Raw genomic sequence first — 13,370 nt, forward strand, 5'->3', positions numbered from 1 at the left:
AAAACTGGATGATGAACAGAGAAATGATTTTTGTCTCTTGTTAAATACCAGAAATTTGTCAGTGACCTGAACATCATGAATGAAGAGTCCTGGATTGGTCTAAAGACAGAATGGCCAACAGGAGGAAGTAGTTATGAATGGAAGTGGGTGGACGGATCACCGCTGACAGAAATGTGAGGCATTTTGAAGATTTTATTTCTTTCACATTTCCATCAAAGTAACCGCTTATCTTTAAAATAGTGTGTTCTCAAACTGAAAGATGAAAAAAAAAAAAAAAAATTCTAAATGTCTGTTTGCAAGGAGGTGTTGAGCTGCTTCATCAACCAGCACTACAGTTATAGTTTATATTACAGTATGTGCTCCAGGATCATTTGTTTGAAAGAGAAAACGTCTTCTCAACTCCGTCAAATAAATGTGAATATTATTAATATTATCAACTTGATACAATGATTGGGAAACCATCTTTGTGTTTCTGATCAGTGAATCTATAATCTCTTTCTTTTTCTGATTCATTCCTGCAAATGCTAATCACATGAATTACTGAAAACAGAGACAAGATTATGACACATATTAATTTTTCTTTTGAAAAACCATCAATAATTATGGAAAACATTAATATTTGAGGTAAAATTCAACAACCTATTTCAAATTGAAAATAATCAGAAGTTTCAGCTCTGTTTAAAAGCTAAACATTTTCTTTGTCCTACAGCTTCCAGGCATCAGGACTACGAGCTGCTACATGGGGCCACTATATAGCTTACTGCAATCAACAAGGACAATGGAAAGAAAGTGGATATAATGATTAAAAAGTACTGGATCTGTGAGAAATAGATTTCTTGCATTCTATGATGACAGAAGTGTGTAATGTTGAGATCAGCTCTGTAAACTCAGACACACACATATTGTTCCTCTGCCTTACATGCTGTATAATCTGATTGGAAGTGATCCAACACAACTACATGTGTATTACTTACTCTGTAGCTCTGCAGGATTATCACAATAAAAGCTTGTCTTTACTCTGCTTTAGTTGATTCATAAGTTTGTATTCAGTTCGATCTGTCTGCGTTCAATATGTGAAAATAATGCCAAGTTTTGTCTGAGTCCTCTTTGATACACCAGCTGCTAATTTTCAGTGTGAAGCTTCTACAGCAGAGAGAAATTTCCACTTTATCTGAATAAAATCCAGGAGTACTCCATTTCTGAGGGTGACGTTAGTGCACCAACAGCTGGACATGCCAAAAAGAGCCACAAGAGAAATAACTTACATTTTAGGTTTAGTTGTGACAACAATACTTGGGCTAACTGCCTATAATGCACACATATACATAAACAGATAAATTTAGAAGGAGGCAAGGATGGATCACGAGTGAGATACAAGTAATCTTCCAAATCGGAAATCCTCTTAACTGGAATATAATATACGACGCATACAATTCAAATTTGACTGAAAAGAAAACTAAATAGAGTACGCTAACTACCTCGTAGGAAAAAAATGGTTCAGTGGTTGCACTGATCAGGGATGAAATAAATGACATCACAAACATCACATGCATAGCATCCAGGGGAACGTTTAGTTGGCTAATGTTGGCTAATGTTTAGTTGGTAATGTTTGATTTAGTGTTACTCAAGCTGTTACTCGAGCCACCAAACATTTACAGACATAGTTACAGGATTAAAGATTATGAACTTGATAGTATTTTGATTTGGTTGTGTTAGGATATGATTATCATGCCATTGCTGCCAAGAGTGAAGTAAAAAATATTGGTTTAAGATATTTTCATGGTTGCAAACAAAGACAGTTCCCTGTTATATTAATGAATGTTTGACTATCCAAAGAAAATGGTGGAAATCTGATTACTATTTTTATCCCATTGAGTTAAATTTACTTCCTGACTCATTACTCAACAGTTAATACCAGACTGAAAAAGAAGAGCTGCTGTGGTGATATAGTGATATGCCAACATATCCGATAGCGTGCAGCAGCACATCTGCTGATTGTGTATCTGTATCTGTGGTTTGTCTTGCTGCTACTTCCTTGATGCTTGCTTGTTGAAAAGCTGACACACTCACAGAGAAACAAACAGTGAAGAACAGTTTTAGGTTCATTCACCTCTCAAGATGTCTACAGACGTTCAAGCACCAGATTTGAGTTTGAATGTGAGATATAGCACACGGGACAAAAAGAACGGAGCAGAAAAAGAGGAAATCCAGGTGGCAATCTATGACAATGAGGATACTCGGAAACACGGACAGACTGATCTTGGGCCCCATAAAGTCAGTAAGTATAAAATAACAACAAACACAGACTAAGAAGTGTGTGCATGTTTGATTAAATATTGAACAACGTTTCTCTTTTTTCCACTTAAGTGTTTATGGAAGGTCTGAGCCTGTGGAATGAGACTTGAAGATGTTGAGATGCAATTTAATGCCACTTGAGTTAAAATGTCTGAGTTCTTCAAATGCGCTTCATGAAAATATGTTTTAATGTACTATGTCTCTGTAGGACCACGGACCCAAAACAATCTCTCAGCTGTCCGTAGAAGACATTTCACTACTGCAAGCATTCTGGGAGTGATGTATCTTCTGATTTTGGCTGGGATCTTCACGCGCCGTGAGAATTTATCTTCCATTCTAAACATATCAGGCTCTAGTTTGTGCTCAGTTTTTGTACATTTTTTAATAACAAATTAAATATTTGTAAATAAATAAATGTGCAGCATTAATGGAGTAATGCTTAAAATGTATATTAACTATTTCAATGAAACAGTCTCCAACATGTAGATGCATTTAAACGAGCATCGAAAATTTGCTTTTAATGTTGTTAAAGCAGGATTATGGATAAAGCAGTCGCATGCACTAAATGAAATTAATGAGTGATTCTTAAACTATTCAAAGCTGCTCGCTAGACCATACTCTTTAATACAGTCCCACCCTCCACCACGAGCAAGTACTCGGCGACAGTGGCAAGAAAAACTGCCCTTTAATTAATTTTGTTTTAATTTCAACACAGAAAGGAACTTGACATCTCCATAACTTTCAATCAAAGTGATTTTATGTTGTTAACCTGCATTTTGTTTTGTTTCTGTTCTCACCAGATATTTTAGCCACGTCGGAGAAACAACGTTTGGTGACAGAAAGAGACCAGCTCAGTATCTCTCTGAACCAGGCACGAGCAACAATGATTTATCTCACTGAGGAGGTTCACAAGCTACAGAGAAGAAATTACATCTTGAGCAAAAACAACAGCCAGTTAGAGGTTGAACTGAAGAAGCTGAATGGTGACTTAGACGGTGAGACTAGTTGTGAAATAAACAGATCTTTGAGTCTTGAAAGTATTGAATTAACTTTTTTTTCCCTCCCAGGTTGTAGAAAAAAGCGGTTCAGTGACCCGCCGATCTCTGACTGGTTGATTCACTGACGACGCCCAATGCAGAGTTGACTCATTAGGGTTATTACGAGTCTGCACCTGTCATGTACCTGAGGGGGACATGAATGTCTGAGCCAAATTTCATGACAATCCATCCAATAATTGTTGAGATATTTCAGTCTGTGAATCCACAGACCATCCATAGAGAGATGCCTGTAGATTAAAACCAACCTGTACAAATACTATTTCACTGAACTTTAGTGAGCACGATCAATATTGCTTTAGACAAGATACAATTCCTATACAAGTTTAGAGTTAAATGAACTTTAAAGTACTTAAATGACCAAGACTTATTACTTTTAAAGCGAGATGTAAATAATAATTAGGAAGTTACTGATCGACTTAGAGCCTGATTTACCAAGAAAACTCTACTGAACTTCTTTCATAATTTTTCATGGATTGTAAAAAAAATATGAAAACAACTGAGTCTGGAAAATCCTGACATCATATCCTGCATATGACTATAGAAAAATTGCGCTCAAAATGGCCCTTTATTTGATTTTGTTGACATCGACCAACTCTGGTCACAAATAATTCAACTTTAAGTCAGCATTTTGTTGTATGACATGCTTAGTAAGAGGATCACATGCAGCAGATATACAAGCTGCTGCTCATGTCTGATACTGCAGAGTAGAAACCACATCTGACAGTCTGGCACATGTAACCTCAAACCCAGCAAACACAAAGTGACACTGTCCCCCTGGGGTGCCCCAATAATATGTTTTATAAACACATCAATTTAATTTTCAGTCTATCAAAAGGTTTCATGAATTGTGTCATTATATGAACTCTAGTTACATCAGTGCAAAGTGCCAAAACTGGAGATAATGAACAACCTGATTCCCAAATAAGTTGGGACGCTGTGTGAAACATTCATTACACAGAACGGCTAATTTACTAATCCTCCTGTAACATCTACTTATTGAAAACAGTATCAAGAAGAGACATATTTAATGTTTAACCTCATCAACTTCCTCAATTTTTGTAAATATATGCTTATTCTGAATTTGATGGCAGCAACATGTTTCAAACAAGTTGGGACAGGAGCAACAAAAGACACTAAAAAACACCTGTTTGGATCACTCTAGAGGTGAAGAGGTTCATTGGTAAGAGACGATAGTATCATGATCGGGTATGAAAGGGGCATCCTTGAAAGTCTCAGTCGTTCACAAGCAGAGATGGGGCGAGGTGTACTACTCTGTGGAAAACTGCACAGCCAAATAGTCCAACTGTTCAGTGCACAATCACAAGTAGTGATTGTGCATCTCTCAATATCACTGAGAGATTCAGATGATCAAGAGAAATCTCTTTAAAAGGGAGCCAAGCCCAAAACAGTCCTTGTGAAAAAATGTATGTGACTGAAAAAAACAAACAGCAACAAGGAGAAAGACAGTGGGTACTTACCTTTTCTGGTTTGTGTGAAATTCTCGTCTGCGCTTGTTTTTTCATCGCAAGATTATTATTTTTGTTGTTTTGTTGTTATATTGTCAAAAATGTTTTGCCTTTTAAAATGTTATTACTTTGTCTGTATTGTTCTTTAAATAAATACATTTGCCTTTAAGGGTTGTCAGGATTTGAATTCATGATAACGATGTTATTGTGATATTTATACAATTTTGTGTATTTTGTCTTGGTTTTGTGTAGGGAGGTGGAGAGAGAGTCTGTAAGTGTATACAAAGAACAGTTACTATAAAGTAATATCATATATTGCAACAGCCCTAATTTGTTTTATGGAGTATTTTATTCTGTTATCAAGTTTTTTTGGTTTGTTTGTCTGAAATGTGTGATTTTCATTTGTCTTTTTTTCCTGTTTTGTCAAGTTACATCTGAAATGTTTGTTTTCTGTATTGTTGATCAGTTTTATGAAAGACTGTGTTTTTCTCTTTTCTCATGTATTTGTGTCATGTTGTGTTGTTTGGAGTTATGTATATACAGTATATCTGTTTTCTTTCTTACAATCACTGCATCTAATAAAAGGAAATGTGCCTGAAATATTACATTAATGACTCTCTATATGTATGATTCATTATTGGCATTGTTTTGCTTGAGTGTGTATGCAGGTGTACAGAAGTTGAGTGTGTGTGTGTGTGTGGCTGTGAGTGCTCACAGCTGCCATGTTCACTAGTATAATAGAAAGACAGTGACCTACTTGACAACAGGCCTCTGTCTGTCAGGCTGTTCCTGCAAAACTTACCTGAATAAATAAAACAGAAAAAAACAAACAACAAAATACAAAAAAAGAAAAATAAGATGACCTCTGACAAACCGGCTACGGTAGCTTAGCCAAAGCAGATACAATGTAAATACAAGGAAAGCCACTGAGTATCTGCTTTTTGCTCGCTGAGAGCAGGATTTAAAGGCAACGTAAGCGTCTGTTAGGTTGCAGCTAGAGGATGGTTTCAGATGACATAATAGATATATGATGGCACAGCCTGATATGCACTGCATCTTCCTGTTTTTACTCGAGAGCCGCGGCTTCTCGCACTTTTTTACTTCTTGCTGTTTATCAGAACAAGTAAAAAAAAGAGTGAGTGTAAACTTACCACAGGGCCTGGCTCTCCACGATCACCTCTGGCTCCTCTGATCCCTGGGCCTCCCTGTTTGACACAAACAAATAGCATAGAGTTGGTACACAATCAACACATTATTGAGTTCACAGAGAATGACCCGATCACAAGTGGACAACTCTGAGTACAACACTCAAACCACATTGGTTTGAGCCGCATGTGACCACATGTCTACTAAACTGACATCCTCTGTGAAACAAGAAGAAGAAGAAGAGGCCACAACAAGAAGTTATATGGATTCAACACTGTCTGGTTTCCAGGTGGTTAACTGTGACCCTCTATTAACCTGCCAATGTCAGTGACAGATGTTCGTGAACGCACCGTTTCAACTAACCATTGAACTAGTAAACACAATATCTCCTGAGTTGTTGCCTGAGCAGAAAAGTGACAGAAAAAGTTTCCAAAATCCCTTAAAAGAATTGCTACATTTTGTGAGTTGTTGAGTTCGGAAAAACTTTCTGAACTTTGTGAAACACTGTTTTTGACAAATTCTAAATCATCGGTGCCTTCTTGTAAATTCAGCATTAAATCAAAACATGAAGTTGTTTGTTTCCTTGTAAAAAGTGTCAGTTTGTCGCGGCATCGCTGTACCAGCCTGTCTGCTTCTGTGTCTAAAGTGCGTCTTACTGTCTCACACTAAATGTATCAAAGAAGACAACATTTTCATGATGATAAACGAGCCAAATTTGACAAATACAGTAGACATTAACCAATACAGGCTATTTCTTTGTCACGTGTGGAGAAAATCCCCTGACTCCCTTAAAAAAGTCACAACATTTTTGTGAGTCGTTGAGTACGCATTTATGAATTCAGAAAATGTTATACATGAAGATATTTCTGTATTTGTGCAAAACTATCACATCCGTTTGTTACATTGATGTATGTTTATTTATTTATAGAGCAGGTAAGTGAGATCCGATCACAAGTGGTCCCTCAAGACGCATGTTACTACCAGATGTGAACTGACAAGCCTACTGCAAAGCTGTCCACTTCTGATCGAATCACTCAGGACCGAGCCCCCTTGACTGTTTCTCCACCCACAGTTACTCCATTTTCCTCTAAATCTTTTTAAATCCACCAACATCTCTGAGAAAACTTTAGCACTTCCAGATTGTTTTAGCTCATTCTCTCCACACAATGAGACAAGGGACATGCGATCAGTATCGGACTGCACATGAGCAGGTACATTTGCCACAGAAAGATAAACCGCAACAACTTTGTGTTTTTTCTTAGCAGAGCCGAGGGGATCGACAATTTCAAAAGCATCCTGGTACAGAATTAGCTTCAGGCATCCTGGATTTTCAATAAAGAACTGGTTGGACTACTGTTTGTGTCACAGGTATGTAGTAAGCAAACTTTTGTGTCATATTTTCATCATCTCCTAATGTTACTTTTCTAGGCTCTATGTATTTGAACATCTTTTTGAACGTCTGAGCTCTTGAATATGTTGTTCTCAGTGGTCTCTGATGACAGACAGAGAACAGATCTGAATCCTTCACACAGTCACAGATTTTAGCAACAGCATCATCTGTTAGACACATGTCATCTTAATAGTGAACGTAGTTTATTTAAGGTGTAATCCTGTCCCAACTCGTGCACATTTTGCATCCCTACAACAATTGTCTGTATTGTTGACGCTGGAGGGAGCTGCACTTGCAGTTTTAGGTAGAATAAACATACATTCCTGACATAGGTCTCGTTGAAATCCTGTGGCCATGTACATTTTACCGATGCTATCCACTGAACATGCTCTGTTACCTGGACATATGAGCAGTAAATGCTGATTTCCCAGTGAACCCGGTCACTGGACACGCCACAGGTCGCCCCTCCAGCAGACGATCTTTCAAATGGGAGAGACGGTGTGAAATTGGCGCTCAAACAGTGAAATGGCACATTTTAAACCCGTAAAAACGGCGCTAGTAGTAACAGAGGGTGCGGGTATGTAGATGGAAATATGCTTTAATAGCTGCGTAACTAACAAAACCGCCTTTTTTTTAAAGCTTTCACTCTCTTGGTAGACGCTGCATTAAGCTAGCTAGCATCCGGGATGTAAACAACGTTAGCATCTAGCATTAACCCCGCCAAACTACCCCCCCTCCCCGCTCAGTCAGCCTTGTTACTATGTCTCAAAATATACCCTCGGTCACGAGCTGAGCTGAGTATTTTTCTGACAACAAACGGTCGAGTATTCCTAGTTTTAAGAGAATAAACTGTTAGCATACCTGTGCTACATGTCGGGATGCTCCGTGCCGGACACACAGCGGCGCAGACTGAGCGGCGCAGTGACCTTCGACCCGCTGGGCAGTCCCGCGATAATTGGACCAATGAGAGGACAGAATCGGCCTCTGCTGATCGGTGATTGGATGAGACGAGCTCGTCTTTGAAATTCAAACATTTCAAATTTCGCGGGGATTAAAATCATTACTTTTCCTAAATCCTGACACATTTGACCCGTTTTGTTATTGAAAGCAGTAAAAAAAAATACTTCTCCTGATATTCATTAAGTCTGAATATGACGCCTGACTGCATGAAGTGTCCCAGAATGGAAATAATTAAATCGGTTTATTATTATGATAGTTACAATGAAAACCTACCATTCAAAAATGTTGTTGCAGCCCCACTTTCAATAAAATTATATAATATATAATAATATATAATATAGCATGATTGTGAATGTTATGTTATTTTCCCAAGTGTTAAACCTGAGGAAAACACACGGAAACATTAAGGAAGAACAATTAGTTCATTCTTAAACCCCTCATATTAACATCATTTTACTGTATTTGTACTTCATATCTGTAAAGTATAACATATGAATCTGTAAAATGTAATACGGTTTCATTCAGTATAAAAAGCTACCCGACAAAAAAAAAAACACTCTCATGTTGTAAATGTAACTATATATTGTATTGTTTTTTGTATTACAGTTTTCCTGTGTTAAAACTACAGTAATGTGTACATTTACAAGGAAATATTATTCTTATAATTATATAATATAATATACATAATATACAATACATATAATTACTTTAAAATTAACAGCTGTGTTTGGTTTATTATTTTACAAAATATGACTGTAACTCACACACTGCTTCATTGTTTCTCTATTTACAGTTTTTTTTAATGTCATGATTCAACAGAACTTCACTGTAATTTTCACAGACATTTTTTACAGTGTAGTTTTGAGCACAACAATCTTCTTCGTTCTTAATGAAGTCCTGTGTTTTCTCATCTTGAATCAGAAATTAAGCAGAAATAAAGGGCAATTTCAGCTTCTCTTGAAGGACAGACAGTTTTCATACATGGCCTTCAGGAGCAGCTGAATGTGCTCTTTGGTTTGAATATTTTTATAATGCAAGATGAGGCTTATAATCTCTAATACTCTAATTTTGTACCTCAGAATTCACCACGCCTAATTAGACAAACCGAAAACACAGACACTTGCAAAGAGGTTCAGAGAAAAGCTGTAAACCTGAGGTAATCTTTCTCTTTCGGCATTAGAGGCAGGATTATGATTCATTTGCACAGCACTGAAATACCTCAGGGCAGCTAGTGATTTGTAGCAGCTGCAGAGATCGTCAGTGATTTTATTCGTGTCATTTGAAATAAAAATAACAGCATTTTTATTTCCATTCTGTTGATTCTTATCACAGTTGATTTATTAAGGTTTTGTGTACTTTCCTCCTCTGTGGTCGAGAACGTTGTAGGTGTTTGATTGAATTTACACTGCTTACTTTATTTAATCAAAGTTACTGGTGTCAGCATTGTGACATGAGTACTCCACAAAAAATTTTGAAGGGATGGTAACTCCACAAATGTCACACATTAAAGTGTGGTTACGGGTCTTTTGGCGAGTACTACTGCAGATGTGACAAAAAGTAGTTCAAAGTTTTTTTTGTGGCTTCAGTGGAAGCTATGTAATCTGATAAACTGGCTCCAGTGATGTCACTCAGTGGTTACGTTGCATTGTGGGTAATGTAAGCAGCTTGTTTAGAAAAGGAAAAAGGAATAAAAACAGGTTATATCTCTGGTTCTCGCTGTATCGATTTAGATCATTTGCTTTACCCTATAATAGAGTTACCCTGTAATGTTGAGTCAGGTCTTTATATAAAACTGTCTCATCCCTGTGTGAGTTTATTTGCTTGGAGATGGTGAACAGTTATTGATCACTGCATGAGTAAAATACGTCGACTAAAACCACAAAAAGAGATTTTTCTGTTTATTGAAACACAAGAAAACTCTTCCTCCTTCTTGCACTACTTCATTTAATGACTGAATCATTTCCAGCCTTGTGGGACGCTGTATACTTCAGTTCAGTTCAGTCAGTTATTTCACCTGCATATCTTGCTGGTTTGTGTTATTAAAGGTTGTTGTGTGTGTTTTCCTCCTCTGCAGTTCCAGCTCCAGATCTTTGACATCGTCTGCAGCACTTCGTGGGCAAACAGAGACAAATGCTGCGAACTTCCTGGTCTGGTGAGGTCAAGTTCATTTCTCTCTAAACATCTCTTTACTCCAGTTAACTCTTCTGTCTGTGCACAGAATAACAATGTAGCAGGTAAATAATTGTTGAAAGTAATTTTCTGTATCTTGTACATGACCATAAATCATCTGTGCATTGGGAAGTATTGTAAAACCTTTTTAAGCATTTTTACATTATGTTTATCTTCTCTTTTATAAACCTGACAACACTATGTCTTTAACGGTAACTTGATAATCTATAATCTGTAGGTGGAAATGACGCCTAAAACCAAATCAACTAGATATTTCCTGTTTCCAATGAGACGTGTCAGAGAAGTTAGCGAGAAAATGCTTTCCCTGTCAGCTTGAATATACGTTACAGCCACACAATGTGGAAAATGTCAGAGATTCATGTTTTATGTGAATTAATAAGTCACACTCGCACTTTGCTTTCTTTATTTTATCACTTCTCATGACATGTCATTGCCATATGTTTTCTTTTCTTTCTTTCTCTCTTTCTTTTCTTCTTTTTCCTTTTTTTGGGGTTTTTTTGTCTTCGTGTCATCCTCATCATGCTCTGATCATCCAGAGGAAGGAGGCAGACTGCCCAGCCATGCCCAAAGCCTGCACCTGCACCCAGGACAGCAAAGGCCCCCCCGGCCCTGCTGGACCTCCAGTGAGCCACACACAAATACACCAAATATATACCCACTCACAATGAGACACGGACAAAGTTAATGATTTGGATCATATTGTAAATACACATATATAAAGTATACATCTTGATCACACCTGCTCATCACAGAGGCTTCTTCAGGCATGTTAGATATATAACAGCAGGTAGAAAACAGGCAGTGAACAACCGAAGCACGCACAACATCACCTGCACGTCATATGCTTCATGTACAGTTTGAGTTCCAGAAGTTTATTCAGTGCAGTTTTCTTTTCAGTTTCCATTTTGCAGATTAAAACTTGTGTTTCTCAGCTTGTCTGTCAGTTTTGTTGGTTGTAAGATTAGCTGTCATTCTGTAAAGACACATTGTGCACTACTGTGTGAGACACTGTGAGGCTGAATTCATAAATGGGTACACAACAGCATTTCTCCAAACTCAACAACTCACAAAAATGTTGTGACTTTTTTAAGGGAGTCAGGGGATTTTCTCCACACGTGACAAAGAAATAGCCTGTATTGGTTAATGTCTACTGTATTTGTCAAATTTGGCACGTTTATCGTCGTGAAAATGTTGTCTTCTTTGATACATTTAGTGTGAGACAGTAAGACGCACTTTAGACACAGAAGCAGACAGGCTGGTACAGCGGTGCCGCGACAAACTGACACTTTTTACAAAGAAACAAACAACTTCATGTTTTGATTTAATGCTGAATTTACAAGAAGGCACCGATGATTTAGAATTTGTCAAAAACAGTGTTTCACCAAGATTAGAAAGTTTTTCCAAACTCAACAACTCACAAAATGTAGCAATTTTTTTAAGGGATTTTGGAAACTTTTTCTGTCACTTTTCTGCTCAGGCAACAACTCAGGAGATTGTGTTTACTAGTTCAATGGTTAGTTGAAACGGTGCGTTCACGAACATCTGTCACTGACATTGGCAGGTTAATAGAGGGTCACAGTTAACCACCTGGAAACCAGACAGTGTTGAATCCATATACCTTCTTGTTGTGGCCTCTTCTTCTTCTTGTTTCACAGAGGATGTCAGTTTAGTAGACATGTGGTCACATGCGGCTCAAACCAATGTGGTTTGAGTGTTGTACTCAGAGCTGTTTACTTGTGATCGGGTCATTCTCTGTGAACTCAATAATGTGTTGATTGTGTACCAACTCTATGCTATTTGTTTGTGTGAAACAGGGAGGCCCAGGGATCAGAGGAGCCAGAGGTGATCGTGGAGAGCCAGGCCCTGTGGTAAGTTTACACTCACTCTTTTTTTTACTTGTTCTGAGAAACAGCGAGAAGTAAAATGTGTGAGAACCTGCGGCTCTTGAGTAAAAACAGGAAGATGCGGTGCATATCAGGCTGTGTCATCATATATCTATTACGTCATCTGAAACCATCCTCTAGCTGCAACCTAACAGACGCTTACGTTGCCTTTAAATCCTGCTCTCAGCGAGCAAAAAGCAGATACTCAGTGGCTTTCCTTGTATTTACATTGTATCTGCTTTGGCCAAGCTACCGTAGCCGGTTTGTCAGAGGTCATCTTATTTTTCTTTTTTTGTATTTTGTTGTTGTTTTATTTATTCAGGTAAGTTTTGCAGGAACAGCCTGACAGACAGACTCCTGTTGTCATGTAGGTCACTGTCTTTCTATTATACTAGTGAACATGGCAGCTGTGAGCACTCACAGCCACACACACACTCAACTTCTGTACACCTACATACACACTCAAGCAAAACAATGCCAATAATGAATCATACATATAGAGAGTCATTAATGTAATATTTCAGGCACATTTTCTTTATTAGATGCAGTGCTTGTAAGAAATAAAGCAGATATATATACATAACTCCAAACAACACAACATGACACAAATACATGAGAAAAGAGAAAAACACAGTCTTTCATAAAACTGATCAACAATACAGAAAACAAACATTTCAGATGTAACATGACAAAACAGGGAAAAAAAGACAAATGAAAATCACACCTTTCAGACAAACACACCGAAAAAACTTTCTAACAGAATAAAATACTCCACAAAACAAATTAGGGCGGTTGCAATATATAATATTACTTTATGCTGGGTTTGAGGTTACATGTGCCAGACTGTTTGCCCAGATTTAAAAAAGTAAAAAGAAAATTAGCGAAATATAACTTTTCATGTCATTTCTCACGGGATGTTCGTGTCACTGTCAAATGTGGTTTCTACTCTGCAGTATCAGACATGAGCAGCAGCTTGTATATC

General features: G+C 37.6%; 1 protein-coding gene across 1 annotated transcript in view; it reads right to left on the reverse strand.

Moving 5' to 3' along the window:
• Nucleotides 1-8,288, reverse strand: part of rnf139 (ring finger protein 139) — a 53,970-nt gene extending 45,682 nt beyond the window's left edge. Inside the window, exons 1-3 of the mRNA XM_073463103.1 lie at nucleotides 8,217-8,288; nucleotides 7,753-7,834; nucleotides 5,971-6,024 (exon numbers count right to left, since the gene is read on the reverse strand). The gene's annotated coding sequence lies outside the window, so the exon portion shown is untranslated. The remainder of the gene's footprint in view (nucleotides 1-5,970; nucleotides 6,025-7,752; nucleotides 7,835-8,216) is intronic.
• Nucleotides 8,289-13,370: the final 5,082 nt, after the last annotated feature.

This window comes from Pagrus major, chromosome 3 (assembly GCF_040436345.1).
Source record: "Pagrus major chromosome 3, Pma_NU_1.0".
NCBI classification, from domain to species: Eukaryota; Metazoa; Chordata; class Actinopteri; order Spariformes; family Sparidae; genus Pagrus; species Pagrus major.